The 25,017-nt window shown below is 42.8% G+C and overlaps 1 long non-coding RNA gene across 4 annotated transcripts in view; it reads right to left on the minus strand.

Moving 5' to 3' along the window:
- Window positions 1–3,832: 3,832 nt before the first annotated feature.
- LOC120367756 (uncharacterized) overlaps window positions 3,833–25,017 on the minus strand; it is a 394,209-nt gene continuing 373,024 nt past the window's right edge. For 3 of the 4 annotated variants that reach the window (XR_012517010.1, XR_012517011.1, XR_012517008.1), the window contains one exon: window positions 3,833–3,986. This is a non-coding gene — a long non-coding RNA (uncharacterized LOC120367756). Of the gene's footprint in view, window positions 3,987–15,349; window positions 15,807–25,017 lie in introns of those variants that run through there. The other variant, XR_012517009.1, reaches the window with a different exon arrangement.

Consider the following 25,017-nt stretch of genomic DNA (forward strand, 5'->3'; position numbering starts at 1 on the left):
ATGGCAAGATCAGGGGTTCAAGATCAGCCTGGCCAAGACGGTGAAACCCTGTCTTGACTAAAAACTACAAAAAGTAGCTGGGCGAGGTGGGAGTTACCTGTAATCCCAGCTACTTGGGAGGCTGAGACAGGAGAATCACTTAAACCTGAATGGCAGATGTTGCAGCCAAGATTGTGCCACTGTACTCCAGCCTGGGCAACAGAGCAAGACTCCATCTCAAACAAAAACAAAAACAAAAACTGAGCCAGGTGTGGTGGTGTATGCCTTAGTCCTAGGCTAAGGCAGGAGGATCATTTGAGTCTGGGAGTTGAGGCTGCAGTGAGCTATGATCACATCACTACACTCCAGCATGAGTGACAGAGTGAGACCTTGTCTCTAAAAGAGGAAGACCAATAGCTTTTTTTTAAAACTAGAGTTGGAGGGCTTCTGTCAAAATTTTCTAACTTCTTTGCTTGTTTTTTTTAAAATGTATTTTATTTTTAAAATAAAGACAAGCAGCCGGGTGTGGTGGCTCACGCCTGTAATCCCAGCACTTTGGGAGGCTGAGGCGGGTGGATCACGAGGTCAGGGGTTCAAGACCAGCCTGACCAAAATGGTGAAACCCGGTCTCTACTTAAAAATACAAAAATCAGCTGGATGTGGTGGTGTACACTGTAATCCCAGCTACTTGGGAGGCTGAGGCAGGAGAGAATTGCTTGAACCTGAAAGGCGGAGGTTGCGGTGAGCCGAGATCACACCACTGCACTCCAGCCTGGGCAACGGAGCGAGACTCCATCTCAAAAAAAAAAAAAAAAAAAAAAAATAGAGACAAGGTCAGCCAGACACAGTGGCTTATGCCTGTAATCCCAGAACTTTGGGGGTCCAAGACAGGTGGATCATCTGAGGTCAGGAGTTTGAGACCAGCCTGGCCAACCTGGTGAAACCCCATCTCTGCTAAAAATACAAAAAAAAATAGCTGGGCATGGTGGAACGGTGTGCACTTGTAATCTCAGCTACTTGGGAGGCTGAGGCAGGAGAATCACTTGAACCAGAAAGGCAGAGGTTGCGGTGAGCCAAGATCACACCATTGTACTCCAGCCTCGGCGACAGAGGGAGACTGTCTAAAAAAAAACCACAGAGACAAGGTCTTGTTCTGTTGCCCCCATTGGCCTCAAATTCCTGGGTGGGAGTGATCCTCCTAACTTGGCCTCCCAAAGTGCTAGTATTACAGGTGTGAGCAACTGTGCCTGGCCTATTTCTAACATTTTATAGTCGTAATACTGTTTTATGCTGGTTTTACTTTAAAAATATATTTACAATAAAAGCAATTACTTAATAAATATCAGTGACATGCAAATATATAATTAATAAAACTTCTTATATCAGTGATTGATATCAATAACCAACAATTTGAATAAGCTCTTCTAGGTAACTGGAAGTGACCGTAACTTACCTGTAATTTACACATTCTCACCAGCTCCTCTCCTAGTCGCTTCTTCATGACCACCAAGGAGAGCTAGAGGACCTTAGAGAGGAGGCTCAGAATAGTACTGCTTTGATTTTGGCAGCATGCATATTGTTTCTTCAGCTAACTCAGCATGCTTGAGATCATTTTAACAGCATAGTGTTATCATGTGGTTTCAGTAGAAAAAGTCCCTATGTAAAAATAGCACCTTCTTCCTCAGCATGTCTGCTCCCTTTAATGAAAATAAGGCTTTAGCTTAGAGTGAGCCAATGCAGCTATCAAGGCGAGAGCTAAAATCTCATCTGCTTCAAATGCTGTTAGCCAAATTCACTAACAATGGTACTTAGAGTCATTGACAATAAGAAAGACAATGCAGTCAGAGTCATGAACAATACAGGATAATTCATACCCAATACACAATACTTAAACAGCAGTTTTCTAGAATGAATCCCCAGAGAACATGGTCAATGAGAAAAATCGCATTTACTCTACAAGAATATTTATGGTGGCGGGGCACTGTGGCTCACACCTGTAATCCCTGCAGTTTTGGAAGCCAAGGCGGGCAGATCACCTGAGGTCAGGAGTTCGAGACCAACCTGACCAACATGGAGAAACCCCATCTCTACTAAAAATACAAAAAAGCAGCTGGGCGTGGTGGCAGGCGCCTGTAATCCCAGCTACTCAGGCGGCTAAGGCAGGAGAATCACTTGAACCCAGGAGAGAGGTTGCAATGAGCTGAGATAGAGCCATTGCACTCCAGCCTGAACCACTAGAATAATACTCTGTCTTTAAGAAAAAGGGGGTGGGCATGGTGGCTCATGCCTGTAATCCCAGTACTCTGGGAGACCAGGCTGGGCGGATCACCTGAGGTTAAGAAATCTGGCCAACATGGTGAAACCCTGTCTCTACTAAAAATGCAAAAATTAGCTGGGCGTGGTGGCGCATGCCTGCAATCCCAGCTCCTCGGGAGCCTGAGGCAGGAGAATCACTTGAACCCAGGAGGTGGAGGATGCAGTGAGCTGAGATCGCGCCATTGCACCACTCCAGCCAGGTGACAAAGCAAGACTCTGTCTCAAAAAACCAAAAAACAAAACAAAACAAAAGAATATGTACGACAATACAAACAAACCAAAAAGGAGGAAAAAGAAAAAGAATCAGGAGCATTCACAAATTCTTGTCCAACCGATTTAAGACAAAAAAAGTTTAACTAATATAATTTAAGCCATATGGAAACCTAGTAGTAGGTTGCTTCTTAGAGAGTAGTGTTTCATTCATTCTTACTAGCCTGCATTCTATCACACCATTTTCCATTTTGGGATTGGAAAACTTCTATGAGCATTATTGATATGAAAATAAAACAGAGCAAAGGTATCATTTTATTTTATATTTTTAAAGAAAGACACAGATACACTTTTTAAAATTATCCTGGAAAACATAGTTTTAGGACCTATTCTCAGATTATCAGTGTTTTTTTCTTATTATTTTCAAAATCCGACCCGCATCCAGCTTAATGACTTGATTAATTACGCTTATCAGAGTTCCCTCAGAAGAGTGGCACCAGGGTGGGAGGTACGGCTATAAACATACACGGCTCTGTTACTGTGAGTATAGTTCACTCAAGGAATAGACTATAATCAGTATAGTCTATCAGTATAGTTCAATCAAGAATTTGGCAAAGGCAATAAATGGAAAGATGTCCTTCTTATGATCAACAGAAATTTGACTTTCATTGAGAGCGTCTACTCATAGAACAGACAGAATACTATCAGTAGCTTAGTTTTGGTCCCAGAAGTCTCTCAGCTCTTTTACCAGGGAGAGAAAAGGAGAAGTGCAATTTTATTTTGTGATCTATTCTCCCCAGAAACCAGACCGACCATTCTTAAGGGAAGAATGTTTCTTTTTTGCAAACCCTAAGAAACTCTTTGAAAGTCATTTGAGGCTGTCAGATACCTTTTATTTATTACAACAAACAGAGATGTCTACAGCCTCATTTCCTTTGGTGTTATTGCAATTGTCACTGGGATATCAGTGACTGTCTGCAATGCTATCCTTGTAGATTGCATTATCAGCATCTGTTTGGCCCTTTTATCTACTATTTCAAAGTAATCCAGAAGGTGTCCTCTGTCAATTAAGAGAGACCACAGTGACTTGCACACAGTAGGCATTCAGCAAATGTTAATTAGCCCCAGGCTGCCTCCCTCCACCACCCCTAGCCTCTTTTAGCTGTAGGAAAATGTAGAATCAAATGACTTTGAGGTTGCAAGAGCATTATACAGTGACCAGCACTATCTTTGTTTCCAGCCAAAATAGATTTCAGAGGAACTATACATAAAACATTTGGGTGGGAATATTTAGCGGGCCATTTCAAAAATGAAGCCAAAATCTGAGAAGAAATTTAGAAACTGAGGATATACATTGTGAAATCATTTACCTGGAAGTTTGTAATGAAGCTGTAAAAGTGAATGAATTTATGGAGATCATGTAAGAAAGGAACGGGTGAGGACAGAACCCCATATTTAATTGTGGAAAAAGGAAGAGAGCCCTGAAAAGAAAACAGAAAAATCAGTCAATGAACTAGGAAGAAAATTACTTGTATTTTCTTATTTACAATAGAAACTATAAGAAGTTTCAAAAAAGGTCACTTGTGTTAACAACTTCAAAACATTCAAGGTAGATAGACTGAGAAAATGTCACTGATGATCGGGAAGTTGCTAGTTAACCTAGTTACTAGAATAGTTGCTGCCGAAACCAGCTTGCAAGAATTAAGAAACGAATCTAGGGCAAGGAAGTGGAGGGAATGAGAAAAGCGACTCTTTCAAGATATCTGACAGTGGTAGGAGAAAGAGCATTAGTTCAGTGTCTCAAATGGGTGACGGAGCCAGGAGTTCCCATGTGGGGCCCATACTGAGCCTTGACATAAGTACTTTGAATATAGTGAGGCGGGAGGATTTTTTTCGTCCAGGAGTTTGAGACTGCAGTGAGTCATGATGGCACTACTGCATTCCAGCCTGGGTGACAGAGTCAGCCCCTGTCCTACAAAAAAAAAAAAATGACGTTGGTCCCATCATGAGCCATAATGTAAGTACTATGAATATGGTAGGTTGCAAAATGAGTGCTAAATCCTTCTGTGTGTTTATGTTCCTTTGCCCTGTGACTTGTAGCCCCTCCCATTAAGATATGGAGTCTATTTCTCCCTCGAACTTAGACTTGGTCACAGGACTTGCTTTGGCCGCTGGGACATTAACAAACATGACACAGTAGAGGCTTAAACAGTGCTTGCACAATGGCGTTCACGTTCTCTTTTCCACTGCATGAACAGATTTAGGCTTGTCTGCTGCAGATTGAGAGATGGCATGGGGAGCATGGGAAGAAGCCTCAGCTCTTCCAGCTAACATCCCAGATATGTGAGTGAGCTGAGTCCCAGTTGAACCTACTCAGATTAGGAAAATTGCCCAGCGAGCCACAGAATGGTGAGAAACAAACAATAAATGTTTGTTATTGTCAAGGTCTGAAGTCGAGGCAGCAATTAAGAGCCTACCATCCAAAAAAAGCCCAGGTCCAGACGGGTTCACAGCCGAATCCTACCAGCCATACAAAGAGGAGCTGGTACCATTCCTTCTGAAACTATTCCAGACAATCCAAAAAGAGAGAATCCTTCCCAAATCATTTTATGAGACAAACATCATCCTGATACCAAAACCCAGCAGAGACTCAACAAGAAAAGAAAATTTCAGGCCAATATCCATGATGAACATAGATGCAAAAATCATCAATAAAATACTGGCAAGCCGATTGCAACAGCATATCAAAAAGCTTATCCGCCATGATCAAGTAGGATTCATCCCAGGGATGCAAGGCTGGTTCAACATACGCAAGTCCATAAACGTAATTCACCACATAAACAGAACCAAAAACAAAAACCACATGATTATCTCAACTGATGCAGAGAAGGCCTTTGACAAAATTCAACAACGCTTTATGATAAAAACCCTCAATAAACTAGATATTGACAGAACATATCTCAAAATAATAAAAGCTATTTACGACAAACCAACAGCCAATATCATACTGAATGGGCAAAAACTGGAAGCATTCCCTTTGAAATCTGGCACTAGACAAGGATGCCCTCTCTCACCACTCCTATTCAATATAGTACTGGAATTTCTAGCCAGAGCAATCAGGCAAGAAAAAGAAATAAAGGATATTCGAATAGGAAAGGAGGAAATCAAATTGTCTCTATTTGCAGATGACATGATTGTATATCTAGAAGACCCCATTGTCTCAGCCCAAAATCTCCTGAAACTGATAAACAACTTCAGCAAAGTCTCAGGATACAAAATCAACGTGCAAAAATCACAAGCATTCCTATACACCAGTAACAGACTTAAAGATAGCCAAATCAAGAACGAACTGCCATTCACAATTGCTACAAAGAGAATAAAGTACCTAGGAATACAACTAACAAGGAACGTAAAGGACCTCTTCAAGGACAACTACAAGCCACTGCTCAACGAAATAAGAGAGGACACAAACAGATGGAGAAACAATCCATGTTCATGGTTAGGAAGAATCAACATCATGAAAATGGCCATACTGCCCAAAGTAATTTACAAATTCAACACTATTCCCATCAAGCTACCAATGACCTTCTTCACAGAACTGGAAAAAACCACCTTGAACTTCATATGGAACCAAAAGAGAACCTGCATAGCCAAGTCAATTCTAAGCAAAAAGAACAAAGCGAGAGGCATCACACTACCAGACTTCAAACTATACTACAAGGCTACAGTAATCAAAACAGCATGGTACTGGTACCAAAACAGAGATATAGACCAATGGAGCAGAACAGAGGCCTCAGAGGAAATACAACATATCTACAACCATCTGATCTTCGACAAACCTGACAAAAACAAGCAATGGGGAAAGGATTCCCTGTTTAATAAATGGTGTTGGGAAAACTGGCTAGCCATGTGCAGAAAGCAAAAGCAGGACCCCTTCCTGACACCTTACACCAAAATTAACTCCAGATGGATTAAAGACTTAAACATCAGACCTAACATCATAAAAACCCTAGAAGAAAATCTAGGCAAAACCATTCAGTACATAGGCGTAGGCAAGACTTCATGACCAAAACACCAAAAGTAATGGCAACAAAAGCCAAAATAGACAAATGGGACCTAAACAAACTCCACAGCTTCTGCACAGCAAAAGAAACAGTCAGTAGAGTGAATCGGCAACCAACAGAATGGGAAAAAATTTTTGCAGTCTACATATCTGACAAGGGGCTGATATCCAGAATTTACAAAGAACTAAAACAGATCTACAAGAAAAAAACAAACAAGCCCATTCAAAAATGGACGAAGGATATGAACAGACACTTTACAAAAGAAGACATACAGGAGGCCAACAAACATATGAAAAAATGCTCATCATCACTGGTCATCAGAGAAATGCAAATCAAAACCACATTGAGATACCATCTCACACCAGTTAGAATGGTGATCATTAAAAAATCTGGAGACAACAGATGTTGGAGAGGATGTGGAGAAATAGGAACACTTTTACACTGTTGGTGGGAGTGTAAATTAATTCAACCATTGTGGAAGACAGTGTGGTAATTCCTCAAGGACCTAAAAATAGAAATCCCATTTGACCCAGCAATCCCATTACTGGGTATATATCCAAAGGATTATAAATCATTCTACTATAAGGACACATGCACATGAATGTTCATTGCAGCAGTTTACAATAGCAAAGACCTGGAACCAACCCAAATGCCCATCGATGACAGACTGGATAGGGAAAATGTGGTACGTATACACCATGGAATATTACGCAGCCATCAAAAACGATAAGTTCGTGTCCTTCTTAGGGACATGGATGAACCTGGAAACCATCATTCTCAGCAAACTGACACAAGAGCAGAAAATCAAACAAAGCATGTTCTCGCTCATAGGCGGGTGTTGAACAATGAGAACACGTGGACAGAGGGAGGGGAGCACTACATACTGGGGTCCATTGGGGGGAAATGGGAGAGGGACGGGGGATGGGGAGGTTGGAAGAGATAGCATGGGGAGAAATGACAGATACAGGTGAGGGGAAGGAAGGCAGCAAACCACACTGCCATGTGTGTACCTATGCAACAATCTTGCATGTTCTTCACATGTACCCCAAAACCTAAAATGCAATTTAAAAAAATAAAAATAAAATGTTTGTTATTGTAACCCACTACCTTTTAGGGTAGTTTGTTACACAGCAAAATACATGATACAGTGAGATTTCTTCCTCTTGTGCCTATTCTCTGGACATACTTACTTCTGAAGAGACAAGATAAGAGACTGGTGGGTGACATCATCTTAGAAAACAAAGGACAACAAAAATTGCACATACCAATAATATCCTATCCATCCTGTGGTCAGTCCCTAAAAATCATAAATATTCAGAGTGCAGCTGTGATTGTACATCTTTGACCAATGTCAAAAAGGTCTCAACATCAAGGAGTTCCTTGTTGAAAAGTCTGTAATTTATTTATGGCACAAACACAAGGTCACTTCTCCACATTCATATTATAATCATATAGAGAATTCTTTTTTCTTTTTTTTTTTTTAAATAGAGATGGGGTTTCACCAGGTTGGCCAGGATGGTCTTGATCTCCTGACCTTGTGATCTGCCCACCTTGGCCTCCCAAAGTGCTGGGATTATAGGCATGAGCCATTGCACCCGGCCATCATATAGAGAATTCTCTATGAATATGGCGGCAGTTTTTTAAAGTCTGGTGCTGGACATGGTGGCTCACACCTGTAATCTCAGCACATTAGGAGGCTGAGGTGGGAGGATCCTTGTGGCCAGGAATTTGAGACCAGCCTAACCAACATAGTGAGACCCCATCTCTACAACAACAAGAAATATAAGCAGGGTGTGATGGCATGTGCCTGTAGTCCCAGCTACTCAGGAGGGTAAGGCAGGAGGGTTTTTTGAGTCCAGGAGTTTGAGACTGCAGTGAGCCATGATGGCACTACTACATTCCAGCCTGGATGACAGAGGCAGCCCCTGTTCTACCAAAAAAAAAAGTTTGGTGATTTGATTTCCACAGCTGCTATCATTTCATATAAAGGCTATAGATAATATATTAGGAGTGTTTTCCATTAAAGCAGAAAGACTAGAAACCAGCACACACATAGACCTGGGGCTGAGAGCAGAATCCACCATAGTGGTACCGGCAGGGAAGCCCATTCCCACCTCTGGGTCCAGGGAAGATTGCAGTGGACACACACATAAGCCCTGTACGTTTCACCAGCCCCAGAGGGCATCTTAAACCACTACCCGGTAGTACAGCTGACGTTCACGTCAAGAACATGTTAAATGATGTTCAATATATGCTGTTTAATGGGGCTGAGAAGAATAGAATTCATTTTATTACAATTTCCATGAACATGGTTAAAGTTTATAAAACTTTGGTGCTTATACTGTCTAAGCTTCAGTTCACTGGAAAACTCACTTCTTTGCGACTCCTCGCTTTCTGATGGTACAGATTGGTGAGGTAATAATTTAGACATATTCATTTGGCATTATAATGTACACCAAGACTACAACACAACAATTATTTCCAGAGACAGAAAAGAAGCCTTGTTCAGCAAATGGAGAGTAGAACAGTACTTTGTTCAAATTAGGAAATAGACGTGAATGTGACTTCTTCATGGTGTGTTTTTTTCCATTTTTTTTTTAAACATCTATCAGCATTCTGTGACCTCCTCTGCTTTTAGTTCACATTTGCCTGGGGCCAAATAGTATCATTAACCACTTTGTCCCTTGACTCAGCATGTACTGGATTGGCCTTTTGTACTCTTTGTTCAGCAGTTTCAAGCTTTAGATCAGCCTCCATAGAGGGTCCCTCTTTAGCGAACCTATGTCTTGAACTCCTAGTCCTCCGCAGTTCTTCTCATCGCCCTCCCCACATGGCCTAGGTATTGTCATCCCAGTTTATCACATCTCATATTTTTAATTCATGAAAGGCTCACATATCAGTTTCTGTGGAGAACACAGTTAGCGATTCTTCAGCCCTTCATGCCACCTTGTCTAGCGTATCATCCAACAGGTCTAGCTTGGTAGCTCCCCAAGCTATAGGCACCCAGCACCCTGTTCTCTAATTCAAGGATCATAGAACTGAGTGATACACCTGTGTACTGTAATATTCTCTTGGTGCTTTTATTAAATTTCCAAACGTTTCTGTCAGTTATCTAACAGAATCTAACACTCTCCAAATACCAGCTCTCTACTATGTGGGATTTTCACATTCGATAAAAGGGCTTTTAGATGCAACGTGAATCGTTTTTTTAAAAAGTACTGACTTTGGGCCGGGCGCGGTGGCTCAAGCCTGTAATCCCAGCACTTTGGGAGGCCGAGGCGAGTGGATCACGAGGTCAAGAGATCGAGACCATCCTGGTCAACATGGTGAAACCCCGTCTCTACTAAAAATACAAAAAATTAGCTGGGCATGGTGGCGCGTGCCTGTAATCCCAGCTACTCAGGACGCTGAGGCAGGAGAATTGCCTAAATCCAGGAGGCGGAGGTTGTGGTGAGCCGAGATCGTGCCATTGCACTCCAGCCTGGGTAACAAGAGCGAAACTCCGTCTCAAAAAAAAAAAAAAAAAAGTACTGACTTTGGTGTAACACTTGAGTTTTAGTCCTGTTTCTGTCTCATGTGACTACATGATCTTTGAGAATTTTCTTAACCTCTCGGACCTTTAGTATTTATCTCTATAAGGAAGTCACTGCAAGCATGACATCAGGGTTAGTGTCACCGAAAGGGTTAACTCACTGCAAGGGTTAATTCACGTATGTAAAGTACTTACTGTAGTTCCTAACACAGGGAAGATACTCATAAATATTGACTGTTTTCTTTTTCTCCCTTCTTCGTAATCTGTCTCACTTGATTTTGTCCTTTGGATATTGGTTGCTTTTAACTAAGGCCATGTATAACAAAACTTTTTAAATAAATTTTAATTGTTTATTTTTTTCTGAGACAGAGTCTTACTCTGTTGCCAATGATGGAGTGCAGTGGTAACATCTCAGGTCACTACAACCTCCACCTCCCGAGTTCAAGTGATTTTTGTGCCTCAGCCTCCTGAGTAGCTGGGACTACAGGCACTCACCATCACGCTCAGCTAATTTTTGCATTTTTAGAAGAGACTGGGTCTCATCATTTTGGCCAGGCTGGCCTCAAACTTCTAACCTCAAATGATCAGCCCGCCTTGGCCTCCCAAAGTGCTGGGATTACAGTCATGAGTCACCGTGTCCACCCAAAACTTTTCCAACAATTTCTATGAACTTCCCACTTCTCACCAAGCATATGAGGGTGGGGAGAGTTGGGAAATCTAGAAACTGCTCTTTCATTAGTTTGGGGCTGATATTTGAGAACACGTCTCCCAAATTCCCCTTTAGATTCCGTGCTTCCTGCCTGTCATGTACTGTCTTTCTTTTTTTTCTTTTTTTTTTTTTTTTTGTTTAGCCTGTTGGTCAGGCTGGTCTCGAACTCCCGACCTCAGGTGATCCGCCTGCCTTACCCTCCAAAGTGCTTGGATTACAGGCTTGAGCCACCATGCCCGGCCATGTACTGTCTTTCTTTACACACCCCTAGAATTGAAGAATGGAAGAAGCGCTTGTCAGAAAAAACATTTTCTCTTACCTCCAACACTGGAAAGTTCTGGCTTTCAAAATGAGAATTTTCACCTTCCAGAATGATTGTAAAGCTTACCTATGCCCTTTCTTATAATTCCCTTCTTTATTTTTTCCCAAATCCTTTGGTCCAAACAAATCTAAAACTCTAACCCCTGTTAAAATTCTGGCCCTAAGGCAACGATATGGAGATGGGACCTTTGGGAAGGTGATTAGGTCATGAGGGCAAAGGCCAGGTGAATGGGATGAATGCCCTTAATAGGCTTAAGGGACTTCTTTTTTTCACTCCTTCCGTATGATGGCTCAGCCAGAGTCACCATCTATGGACCAGGGAATGGGCCTTTACCAAACACCGAATCTGCTACTGCCTTGATCTTGGACTTCCCAGCCTCCAGAACAGTGTGAAATGAATTTCTGTCGTTTATAAGCCACCCAGTTTAATGGTATTTTATTACAGCAGCCTGAGCAGACTAAGACAACACAGAATGAGGAGAGGCTCATCTGATTGGTGTTAGTAGAAAAGTACTGAACTAGCTCGGCTCCTCCAGGCTTTCTCTTTAGGGATGCCTGCCTACAAGTCAAACCACCCCTCAGCTCCAGCTTTCACATGGTATCCCACTAAGAAGAATGCCCACCTCCATTCAGCTCTCTGAGTGTGTGCTCGGCAGATCCATTGTGGCTCTTTCGATGGGTCTCAAGAAATTGACTCCAGGCAAGGGAGAAAGGCCCTGACTTTAGTCATCCTCCTATTCTCTATTTCAGCTTTTTTCAGTAAGAGAGAAGACATTTGGATCTCAATGGACTCTTGTGACTGTTTCTCATTTGGTGCCTCAGACGTCTCAACAGCAGCCTACCAGTGTGAACAGGATTCAGCATGACTTCATCTCCTCTGCTTCTTCTCACTAGTGTATAGTTATTGTGGGCATATTAGCAGAGGAGGACTTTAACCATGAGGTACCTGCCGTCCAATCTCGCTCATTCTCCCAATGAGAATGCTTGGAAGATATTGAGTCACCCATACTCACATGAGGAGTCAGTGACAGAACCAGGGCTTGGAACAAACCCAGGTACACTGACTCCTGGTCCAGTATTCTTGCCAGGGTGCTATGTCACTTCTTCTTGGCTAAGTAGAATTCAAAGCAAGTATGTGCTGGTGGGCAAAATTCTCTGGACCCTCACCTTGGGCTCTGGCTCTCTTCTAGGTTTCCGTTCTGGGTCTGATGTGGATCCAGTCATTACTAACTTCTGGTCCTCTTATCCCATCAGGGTGTGAAAACTGCATGCATTACACATCTGGGTATCCCCAACTTGTCTGCAGACCCCAGGAGAACGGAAGAATCATAAAAAACAATTCTTGAGTCTTGTAACTCAAAAACCATCTTTATTTATTTATTTATTTATTTTTGAGACAGAGTTTCACTCTTGTTACCCAGGCTGGAGTGCAATGGCGCGATCTCGGCTCACCCCGCAACCTCCGCCTCCTGGGTTCAGGCAATTCTCCTGCCTCAGCCTCCTGAGTAGCTGGGATTACAGGCACGTGCCACCATGCCCAGCTAATTTTTTGTATTTTTAGTAGAGACGGGGTTTCACCATGTTTACCAGGATGGTCTCGATCTCTTGACCTCGTGATCCACCCACCTCGGCCTCCCAAAGTGCTGGGATTACAGGCTTGAGCCACCATGCCCGGCCTCAAAAACCATCTTATTGGAAGTAAGGCTGTGTAAGTTTTGTGTAAGGCATGTAGGGTCAGTTCTAATAGTCCAGGAATTTTATAACAGTGCATTTTCTAGGTCTGAGCTCTGTGGGGTTGTCTTATTCTTCTCTTTTTTTAGTATTATTATTATTATTATTATTATTTTTTTGAGATGGAGTTTCACTCGTTACCCAGGCTGTAGTGCACTGGCTCCATCTCAGCTCACTGCAACTTCCGCCTGCCAAGTTCAAGCCATTCTTCTGCCTCAGCCTCTCGAGTAGGTGGGATTACAGGCGCCCACGGCCATGCCTGGCTAATTTTTGTGTTTTCAGTAGAGACAGGGTTTCACCATGTTTGGCAGGCTGGTCTCAAACTCCTGACCTCAGGTGATTTGCCTGCTTCAGTCTTCGAAAGTGCTGGGATTACAGGCATGAGCCACTGTGCCCAACTTTTTCTTAGTGTTTAATGTCATGAAGTCTAGAACCCCCCTAGAATGACAAATGTGCTGTGGCAAATGATATTTCACATCAGTAATTTTGACTTATTATTTCCAAATTAGGCAGGATTGTCATGAGAAATACATATCACTGTACAATGGGTATAACCATAGTTGAATACACTGCAAGTCTAAAATCACGTGTTTTTCAACCACTCTAACAAAGGTAAAGAAGTAGGATCATTGGGAAAGTATTCCTTATGTCACTCACAGATGAGTTGCATCTCTACTTTCAGGTCCTGACAACATATGCTTGATGCCAGCTTATTGGACGGCATCAACAGAGCTGGGGCCTCTGTTGTCTGAAAGAGAGGGAAGACCCAGGGACTGTGAGCAGGAGAGATGACTGGTCTCGGGAAGGCCCAGGTGATGGGGACTTCCAAAGGGTGCGCGTGGGCATGGCTGTGCTTGGTGGTGAGTGAAACATGAAAATGGGGCACATGGGAGGGTTCTGTGCTTCCTTTCATGCCTTGGCTTCCTGGAAGCTCTTAGCTAGCAATAGCCACCTCCTAAGAGAAGAGGCTGCTGCAGCCCCAGTGAGTGAGACCCCGGGCACAGCCTCCAGTCCACCAACCTGAAAGACTGATAATTAAGTGTCCTAACTAGAGATTTGTTTCTTTATAAGGATGCTATATTTTGAAAACATGAAAACTATTCTATTTGTAACCTTCCTCTTCACCCATTATCATTCCCAGCAGCTTAATGAACCAGACAAATGCTACCTTTTGAAACAGGAGTTATAACCTGAGAAAAGCCTCTATCAGGAAGAAAAGAGCTGGGGAGGGGGGTGGGGGGAAGGTCCTTCTGTCTTGGAAAACTATGAAGATTAAGTGGTTATCATGGATGCTCTGATTTGACCTTCTGGGGCAAAATTCTGGAGGAAAGAGCAATGAGATGGGTTGAGAAATCTAAAAGCAGAGTTTATACTCCACTCTCTTTTTTAGTTTTTGAGATGGAGTCTCACTCTGTCACCCAGGCTGGAGTACAATGGTGCAATCTCGCTTCACTGCAACCTCCACCTCCCAGTTTCAATCGATTCTCCTGCCTCAGCCTCCCAAGTAGCTGGGATTACAGGTGTGTGCCAACACGCCCAACTAATTTTTTGTATTTTTAGTAGAGATGGGATTTCGCCATGTTGGCCAGGCTGATCTTGAACTCCTGACCTGATCGGCCTACCTTGGTCTCCCAAAGTGCTTGGGATTACAGGTGTGAGCCACCTCACCCGGGCTATACTCCACTCTTCTAACCAGGAAATCCATGACTTCCCTAGCTCATTCACAGCAGAATCCCTTGAACCCAGGAGGCAGTGAGCCGAGATCACACCATTGATTGTACTCCAGCCTGGGCCACAAAAGCGAAACTCCATCTCAAAAAAAAAAAAAGAATAGAAAAGCTGGTATGGTAGGCAGAGTCATGGCCTCCAAATATGTTCTCATCCTGATCCCTATAACCAGTGAAAAATTACCATACAGGGTAAAGGGCAATTAAAATTGCTGATGGAAAGCCAAGCACAGTGACTCTTGCCTGTAATCCCACTGTGGGAGGCTGAGGTGGGAGGATCTCTTAACTCCAGGAGTTTAGGACCAGCCTGGGCAACATGGTGAAAACCTGTCTCTACGAAAAATTAGCCAGGTGCCATTGCACTCCAGCCTGGGCGACAGAGTGAGACCCCTGTCTCAAAAAAAAAAAAAAAGGTGGTTGATGGAGTTAAGACTGATAATCAGCTGACTTTAAAATAAGGAGATTAACCTGGATTGTCTGGTTGGACTCAATGTAAACATAAGAATCCTTAAATGTGGAAGAGTCAGGTCAAAGGGGAGAGATGTAAGAACTCTACAACGGTTGCTGGTTTGGAAGATAGAGGAAAGGACCGTAAACCAAGGAATATGAGCGGCCTCTGGAATCTGGACAGTACAAAGAAATGGATCATCCCCTAGGGCAAGCGTCCAAAGAGACGCATTTTGGACTTCTAACTATACAAGGACAAAATAATAAATTCATGTTGTTTCAAGCCACTAAGTTTGTGTCCTTTTTTGTTTTTGTTTTTTACAAAAACAACAGAAAACGAATACAAGTAAATTTTAAGTGATTAGATGATTGCTCCAAATAAGACTATCTTAAGATGGAAAAGACTGAGTTGTCTTTAAAGAGCAATTTTAGGAGTTTTTCTTTTTCTTTTTCTTTTTTTTTTTTGAGACGGAGTTTCGCCTTGTTACCCAGGCTGGAGTGCAATGGCGCGATCTCGGCTCACCGCAACCTCCGCCTCCTGGGTTCAGGCAATTCTCCTGCCTCAGCCTCCTGAGTAGCTGGGATTACAGGCACACGCCACCATGCCTGGCTAATTTTTTTGTATTTTTAGTAGAGTCGGGGTTTCACCATGTTGACCGGGATGGTCTCGATCTCTTGACCTCGTGATCCACCCGCCTCGGCCTCCCAAAGTGCTGGGATTACAGGCGTGAGCCACCGCGCCCGGCTTAGGAGTTTTTCTTCGTAGCACCCTGTGTGGGGAAGGCCAGAGAATTAAGATTAGATCTTTCATGGGAAACAAAAAATTACTTGATTTTCACACTCTTGAGTATAGTGAGTTCAATTCGGGATCTGTTGGACATTTGTTCTGAAACTTGACTTTCTGTTAAAACAAACTCTCCTTGGAAGAGTCACACATTAAACTTTTCAGAATGAGTGAGTTTATCTGATTGCTTCTGAACACAGGGCTTGAGTGAGGGAGAATGGAAGAACTAGTCAACCTTTAGCATCCAGATTCCTGGGGTGGGGAGGAGGTAAAGAGGCCAGGTAGCTCCCGACTCCAAGAACGTGGCAGACACCATTGCTCTCCCTGAGCAGAGCTGTTATCAGTCCCACTCAATGCCTCTCTTTATGAACAGTCTCAGAGGCACCATAAACTCTGCATCGTGTGGCACTGAGTGCAGGCAAGAGTTCATTATACCCATCAGCGAGACCAAGTGCTTCCCGTTACCTACGGCCCTCACATTTTCATTGCTTCTTTCCACTGCATTTCAGATACCTGTGGTTTCAGCTCTGTAATTGGAACATCACATTTCATCATCAGTCTCTGTTTCTCCAAAGTAAAGGCTTTTTGAACCAAAAGTTAAAATATCAGCTTCCCGTGATCATTGACATCAATTATTATTCTTCACTCTTGGGGTGATACTTAACCATACAATGTGAGAAACACCACTGAATAAGTAGTAATGAAGTACTTCATAATTCTACCACATCATTATTGTAATGATTGCGAGGGATTTGTCATTCCTAAGACACACACATATTTGGGGTATTTCAAGGTAACTACACAGTCCTTGGATGCTCTTGAGTTCACTCTTAATTGTTCAGAATAGGGAGTCAGGGAGAAAGCTGGGGTAAGGAGAGGAGGGAAGCAAATCAGAGTCAGGTGATTGCTAAAGTCCTTGGGAAGCAGAAGAGTAAGTTCAGGCATTAGACTACATAAATGAGGTCAAAGTCATTCTAACATTCTGTGACTCTGGGAGGTTACGTACGTCTCTGTACCTCTCTGTCTATATTAGAAAAAAGGTAGGTGCAGTAAGAACAGTGACTGCGTTATAGGATTGATGTAATTATTACATATGAATTCATATAAAACACTGTTCTAAGTAGAAAGTAAATGCTTGATGAATATTAGTCTTTTTTTTTTTTTTTTTTTTTTTTTTTTTTTTTGAGATGGAGTCTCACTCTATCGCTAGGCTGGAGTACAGTGGCGCGATCTAGGCTCACTGCAACTTCTGCCTCCCGGGTTCAAGCGAGCCTCCCAAGTAGCTGAGATTATAGGCATGCACCACCACGGCCTGCTAATTTTTGTATTTTTAGTAGAGATGGGGTTTCACCATATTGGCCAGGATGGTCTCTGTCTCTTGACTTTGTGATCCACCCGCCTCGGCCTCCCAAAGTGCTGGGATTACAGGTGTGAGCCACCATGCCTGGCTGAATATTAGTCATTTTTTTTTTTTTTTTTTTTTTTTTTTTTTTTTTTTTTTTTTGAGACGGAGTTCCGCTCTTGTTACCCAGGCTGGAGTGCAATGGCGCGATCTCGGCTCACCGCAACCTCCGCCTCCTGGGCTCAGGCAATTCTCCTGCCTCAGCCTCCTAAGTAGCTGGGATTACAGGCACGCGCCACCACGCCCAGCTAGTTTTTTTGTATTTTTAGTAGAGACGGGGTTTCACATGTTGACCAGGATGGTCTCGATCTCTCGACCTCGTGATCCACCCGCCTCGGCCTCCCAAAGTGCTGGGATTACAGGCTTGAGCCACCGCGCCCGGCCTTTAATATTAGTCATTTTTATACAGAACCCCAAAGTTCAGAAATCAATACTTTCACAAGAACACGGATATTTTCCTCACTTATTGCATTTTTATTATGCTTCAAGATCAATGTTTCATTCACTTTGATTCCCTCTTCACGTGAGCTTGGTGTCCAGTTCCCTGCATATCTGGAGTTTTTGGAAACATCTGAGAAGACGGATGCTGTTTCCAGGTTCCCTTATCAGGCCTCCGTTTCTGTTTCCCAACTGCTGCCTTTCCCCATGTGGTTCTAATACCAAAATATTTAGTCCATCTGTCCCAGAGGGTTTGGACTTTCTCTTCATTTGTGCTTCTTGAAATAATATGCTCCTGAGGCACAGACTGTTCCTTCATCACTAAAAAAGGTCAAGCATTTATTAGTCTGTGTATAAACATGACAACAAAGGAGCCCTTGTAAAAATGGAATGTTCAGCTTGGATAGAACACAGAGTAGTTCCTCTTGAATCTGGCAACTTCCCTTGGATTTCATCCTTTAAGTACACCATGTTAATATCACTGTTTCTTCCTTGAATTCCCAAGCCTTCCTTATAAATCCCCACGAACCCTTTGAGGTGCAAGTTTATTCATTTATAAAGCCTGTAAGTACAATTTCTTTTTCTTTTTCTTTTTCTTTTTCTTTTTCTTTTTGAGACGGAGTTTCGCTCTTGTTACCCAGGCTGGAGTGCAATGGCGCGATCTCGGCTCACCGCAACCTCTGCCTCCTGGGTTCAGGCAATTCTCCTGCCTCAGCCTCCTGAGTAGCTGGGATTACAGGCACGCGACACCACGTCCAGCTAATTTTTTTATTTTTAGTAGAGATGGGGTTTCACCATGTTGACCAGGATGGTCTCGATCTCTCGACCTTGTGATCCACCCGCCTCAGCCTCCCAAAGTGCTGGGATTACAGGCTTGAGCCACGGCGCCCAGCCTACAATTTCTTTTTCAATTCAAGCACATTAACAAGTTGTTCAGATAAACCACTTTTTTTTTTTTTTTTTTTTTTTGAGACAGGGTCTTTGTCTGTCAACCTAGGCTAGGGTGTAGTGGCATGATCATGGCTCACTGCAGCCTTGACTTCCTGAGCTCAAGCATTCCTCTTGCCTCAGCCTCTTGAGTAGTTGGGACTACAGGTATGCACCATCACATCTGGCTTTTTCTTTTTTCTTTTTTTTTTTTTTTTTTTTTTTCTCAGTAGAGATAAGGCTTCACTATACGCCCAGGCTAGTTTCAAACTTCTGAGCTCAAGCGATCTTCCTGCCTTGGCCCTCCAAAGTGCTGGGATTACAGGTGTAATTCACCACACCTGACCCAGATAAACCAATTCTAATACTATGGATGGAAGGTGTACACTCCTGTGTGTCACACAACTACTTATCATAATAAGGAAAATGACTTTGCTTTGCCCTCCAGCTGCCGTTTCACACAGATGTGGCTCCTACCCTTTTGCGCAGCAACCCCTGGAAGCCCAAAATCTGATTCATTTTCTTCTTGCTCTTCAGATGACAGTAACCAAACACAGAGCTCTATCACCACGGTTTTCCCATTTCTCGTGGAAAGCAACCACTGTCTACATTGGCCTGCTGCCTTCTTAAGCCTGATCCTTTTCAGACATTACGTATCATCTCTCTTTGTAAAACAGCTTCTGATTCAGAACTGGTAACATAGTCCGTGTTTGAAAACGTTTTCAAACTTCCATGTTGTCTCTGTAGAAGCTGTTGTGAGACTTGAATGTATGTAAGGCCCATTAAAACCAGTTTTTTAATCTGCATTCCTTTTGCTAAGATTGTCTCAATATGGGAGCATTCTACATGAACAATAGCATTGTGGGTCTTCTTGTTCTTATTTTTTTTGAGTAGGAGTCTCGCTCTGTCGCACAGCAGGCTGGAGTACAGTGGTGCAATTTCAGTTCATTGGAGCCTCCACCCACCTTGGTTCAAATGATTCTCCTACCTCAGTGCCCACCACCCCCGCCCCCCAACTCTGCCCAGCACCTTCCTGTAGCTGCAATTACAGGTGTGCACCACCATGCTCAGCTAATTTTTGTGTTTGGGAGACGAGATTTCTCCATCTTGGTCTGAAACTCCTGGCCTCAAGTGATCCACCCACCTCTGCCTCCCAAAGTGCTGGGATTACAGGCATGAGCCTCCACGCCCGGCCTGGTCTTTCTCTTTTTCTTCTTCTTCTTCTTGTTCTGGCTCTTCCCTTCCTCCTCCCCCACTCCTCTTCTTCCTCCTTCTTTTCCCGCTCCTCCTCTCCTTCTCCCTTCTTCCCCTCCCCCCTTTCCTTCTCCCTGTTCTATTTTTTCTTCTTAACCTGACTTGCCTTTTTGTCCAGAGCTGGCCAGGAAAGCAATGAGGCTTGGAAACAGATCCACAGCATGTTGGCTCATGAAATACTTACTTTACCACTATGAGTTTCTCTGGTGTATGGCAGGAAGTCACGTGGTAGTATATTTTTAACTTGATGTCAACTTGTATTATTTTGTAAATACATAAGTGAATATCAGCCCTGAAATTTAGTGGCCTATCCTTCTCATAGGAAGTACAAAGTACATTTTATTCGAGTGAATGAAACACACATCTGCTTTCAGGCTGGCCCAACTTACTTTTCTAGTTTCTTCAACCATACTCCCCTTGACTTCCCCAACACATGCATGCACACACAGACACACTCAGGCACACGCACACACCCCACCACTACCACGCACCTCCCACACACTGCTATTAGCACATTATATTTTTCCCTTTCTTCTGAGCTTAGAACAGTTTTTGAGCTCCAGTTAGGGAAATGAATGAATGAATGAATGAATGAGTGAATGAATGATGAAATGAGCTGTGCAATCACGCCCTGCCCTTCTGGTCATCTTTTCTCGGCCTTTTGGAATATCCCTCTTCTCACTACCGCATTTTTATAGAGGAAGTTTCTACTCATCTTTCAAGGCCCAGCTCGCTGCTGCCTCTTCTTTAATCCTCACTCAGGATTACTGTCTTCTCCTTCTACTACAGTGTGTTCCTTCTCCAATATCACCTCTGCTCTGCCTTCGTTTGCCTTTTTTTTGTTTGTTTGTTTGCTTGTCCTCCTCTCCCCTTACAGTACAAGTTTCTTCTTAGTAGAAAATGTCTTTTTTCATTTCTTTGTCTCCCAGTACAATGACTGCCATAAGATGAGTGCCGAGATGTTTAATTTCTTGTTTTACTGGTTATTGAGCTTAGGGAGGATGACTTTCAAATTCGAGGCAGAGTACAGTGGAGAGCATCTAATACTCAAGATACAGGATGCACAGTAGGAGTCACATATGGGCACCCTGATGTAGATGTCCTGTGGTCACTCAAATCTATAGGTCTGGAGCTGAGGCGAGTTCAAGACTTGATATATAGAGTCAGGAGTTACCAGTGTAGCAGTGAGAATTAAAACCAGGGGAGTGGGTATAGAGAAGAATTGAGGAGAGCTGAGAAAAGTCAATATTTAAGGGTGAACCATGGATGGGACCCAGCCCTGGACTCTGAGAAGGAGTGGTTTGGGAAGTGAACGAGAAGAGAGTGAAGTCATATAAGCTGGGGAAGGAGTCAAGTTCAAGAAGGATGGTGATGACTAGGGTCAACTGCTACAGTACTAGATAGAGGCTCAAGGTCAATATAGGATTTTCTTTTTTATCTTTTTCTTTTCTTTCTTTTTTTTTTTTTGAGATAGAATTTTGCTCTTGTTGCCCAGGCTGGAGAGCAATGGTGCGATCTCATTGCACTCTGCCTCTTGGGTTCAAACAATTCTCCTGCCTCAGCCTTCCAAGTAGCTGGGATTACAGGCATAAGCCACCATGCCCGGCTAATTTTGTACTTTTGGTAGAGATGGGCTTTCTCCATGTTCATCAGACTGGTCTTGAACTCCTGGACTCAGGTGATCCACCTGCTTCAGCCTCCCAAAGTGCTGGGATTACAGGCGTGAGCCACCACCCCGAGCCTCAATATAGGATTTTCAAAGGAGGAAAGTGTTACTTTTCTTTGAAAGGTTCTTATTTTCAAGGATGAATCAAATATTTGATAATTAAAACTTCAGGGATCTAGGAGCTATAGGAACCAAACACTCAGACAATTATAAACCTCATCAAATCTCACCAGGAAAACTACATTCTAATCTGGATTTCCCTGCTTCTCCCTGTAAAAGCCATTACAGGAATATGACAGAAACTTGTTCATAGCCTGCGACTACCTTAGAGTAATGAGGGTCTTTAAACTGTATGTCCTCCCTAGCTGGTGAAGCCTTGTCTTCTTGTGGGGGCACCGGGAAAGGGTTCCTAAAGAAAGCCTTTGAGAGTGTGAAAATATGATTCATCAACACTTAGCCTCCAAGAGTAAGAGGAAAGTAGTGCTTAAAGGCAAAAGATGCCTCAGGATGGGCATTCTAATTCTTGCCATGAAAACAATGGTTATCACAATTTAATGTATATTTATTTGTATTTGTCTTATTTAAATTAAAAGAAAATATGACCTTTCCAAAATAGATTAAATTGATAGCAATACAAAAATGATTACATAATATTTTTCTTTTCTTTTCTTTTTTTTTTTTTTTTGAGGCGAAGTCTCACTCTGTTGCCCAGGCTAGAGTGCAGTGGCAGGATCTCTGCTCACTGTAACCTCTGTCGCTCGGGTTCAAGTGCTTCTCCTACTTCAGCCTCGCAAGTAGCTCGGATTACAGGCACCTGCTACTGTGCCTGGCTAATTTTTGTAGTTTTTTTAGTAGAGACAGGATTTCACCATCTTGGCCATGCTGGTCTTGAACTCCTAACCTCATGATCCACCTGCCTCGGCCTCCCAAAATGCTGGGATTACAAGCAGAAGCCACCATGTCCGGCCACATTTTCCTTTTCTTATTCTATTTTTGGAGTAGAGAAGCAATCCATTTATTCATTCTTTCATCTGGTTTTTCATACACCTATCCATCTAACATCTATCTATCTGTATGTCTGTCTCCTCAAGTCATTTTAAGGCCCTTTTATCAGCTTTATGTATTCTGTAAGACCCTAAACCTATAAAAATTAACAGGACCGGATCAACATAGTCACCGTTCATTATATAGGAATTTGATCTAAAATGTCATTCAAATTAAGCCAGGGATAAGGAGATCATTTAAAGATAAAACCTGCAGATATGCCTTAGGAAACATCGCTGTACTTCTCCAGTGTACTAACGCTTGCTGGCATTATTGCTATCACTGATAAATGTCAAAGGGGAGAGTGATATTTTTGGAGCTGATTTTTTTTACCCTATTACAAAAATAGATTATAAACACATACACATATGTCACAGAAAGAACTTAGGCTAATATTTCTATATAGGGACAAGCATTAGCATATTTTTAAAGTTCACAGTTACATTTCTGTTATCAGTTATAATCATTTCTTGGTTTGAACTCATTATTTTAAGATAGCTATCAAAAATCTATTGGTATGATGTAATCTGTTTAAATTTCACAAGTGTGTGAAAATTTTACAGTCAAAGAGTTCCTAAAGGAAGCTGTGTAATTCAATATTTTCATATAACAATCTTCATAAAGGCACAGAGCTGACTTAAACCAACAAATGATGGTCCCTAATAACAACAACACAAAGCTATAATTGAACACAAATTCATGAATATTTTGTTTTTAGGTAGTTATTCTCCATTCAGGACATTGGTCTAAATCAGTATTTAGTTACAATTTACACTAAGCATATGTTTTGGGGGAAGACCATAGATAAAAAGCAAAGTATGAATGAGTCAAAGTTACCCATATCATCATGGAACTCTACCACAGGCCCCTTCGCTCCTCTTAGAAGGCTGCTTGGTACCTCCAGGGTTGGAATCGACACTAGGTTAATCTGGATTTCTGCTCAGAGAAGTGAAAGATACAATGCTGTACATGGGGGTCTTGGAGAAAGCTAAGATTTCTCCATCCTTCGAGGGAACACCCTTTCTAGAAACCCCTTGCTTGCTGTGTTGGCAGTTGGAATGTCATATTGTACAATATACTTACTTTATTTAGTCAAGGAGACTGCTGAGGCAGTGTCAAACAGCAGGCACAAGAGCTGCAGGAGCTCTTCTCACAGACTGGCGGCCTAATGGATAAAGACCAGTGCTGTGGGATAGTCAGGTCACTGCACTTGCATGGTATGCATTAGTCAGCTCTGCTGCTGTAACAACCAACCCCAAATCTCAGTTACAACTACAAAGGCTTATTCTGGAACTAGAATAAAGAAGACAGGTGCTTCAAAGCTGGCTTTATGTCTTCATTCCAGATCCAGGCTGAAACAGCTGTCCATTTGGGGGCATGCCATTCCTATGACAGAGAAAACAGCAAAAGAGCTGGTAGAATAGAAGCACTCTTAAAGACTTTGTACAGATGAGACATAATCAAGGTCACCCACGAGGTCTAGGCACTCAGGTGCCCAAGTCTGATGTCAAAGGTGCAGAAATTGTAGACTCTCCCACAGGAGGCACTCCAAGTGAGGTAGGAGAATAGGATCTAGAAGCAGGGAAACTAAGGCTGATTCATGTTAACTTCCTAAAACTAAATAAAAAAGAAAACCCCAATTTTCCACACCCAAGTAGCAAAAGGACCTTTGCAACCCCCTTCCCAGCTTTTCTGCGTGGCAAATGACAAATGGAAAATACCTCCGATTGGCACCCCCTCACAACCAATCAGACTGGTCGTGGGCCAAGTCTTCATTTGCATAGAAGTATAATTTCTTTTAAGCCTCTAACTGGTCACTTTCCACAACCAATCAGACGTTTGCATAGGTTTGCAACTTTGTAACTTCACTTCAGCCCCTGATCGGTCGTTTTCCACAAACAACTGGACTGATTGTGGGCCACTACTTCATTTACATGGGATGTATACCAAATAACCAATGAAAAACCTCTAGAGGGTATTTAAATCCCAGAAAAGTCTGCAACCACAGCTCTTGAGCTGCTTGTTCAAGCCTGCTCCCACTCTGCGGAGTGTACTTTCATTTCAATAAATCTGTGCATTTCTTCTGCTGCTTTGTTTGTGCATTGTTGTCCAATTCTTTGTTCAAAATGCCAAGAACCTGGATGACCTCACCAGCAACACAAGTCTGTGGGATCTGTCAGAATGGGGAGTGAGCTGCTGGGAACGAAACACAATCTGTGTTCCTTGCTGCAGCCCCTACCCAGTTCTCCAGACTATTCCTTCAAGCCCCTCCTCTTCCATGTCAGCTCAAGGAGGGTGGTTTGGAGAGCTCCGTGGTGAAGGACTGTGTCCAAGAAGTGCGGCTGCAGCAGCTGTTGTTTCCATTCAGCCCTGTTTTGTTCTCATTGGCCTCTAAGTGCAGAAGGCGGAATGAATTGGCAGGAACTGAAGATGAGTTGGAAGACAAACAAGAGAATTGAAAGCTTT

The sequence above is a fragment of the Saimiri boliviensis genome, chromosome 3 (assembly GCF_048565385.1).
Source record: "Saimiri boliviensis isolate mSaiBol1 chromosome 3, mSaiBol1.pri, whole genome shotgun sequence".
Lineage (NCBI taxonomy): Eukaryota > Metazoa > Chordata > Mammalia > Primates > Cebidae > Saimiri > Saimiri boliviensis.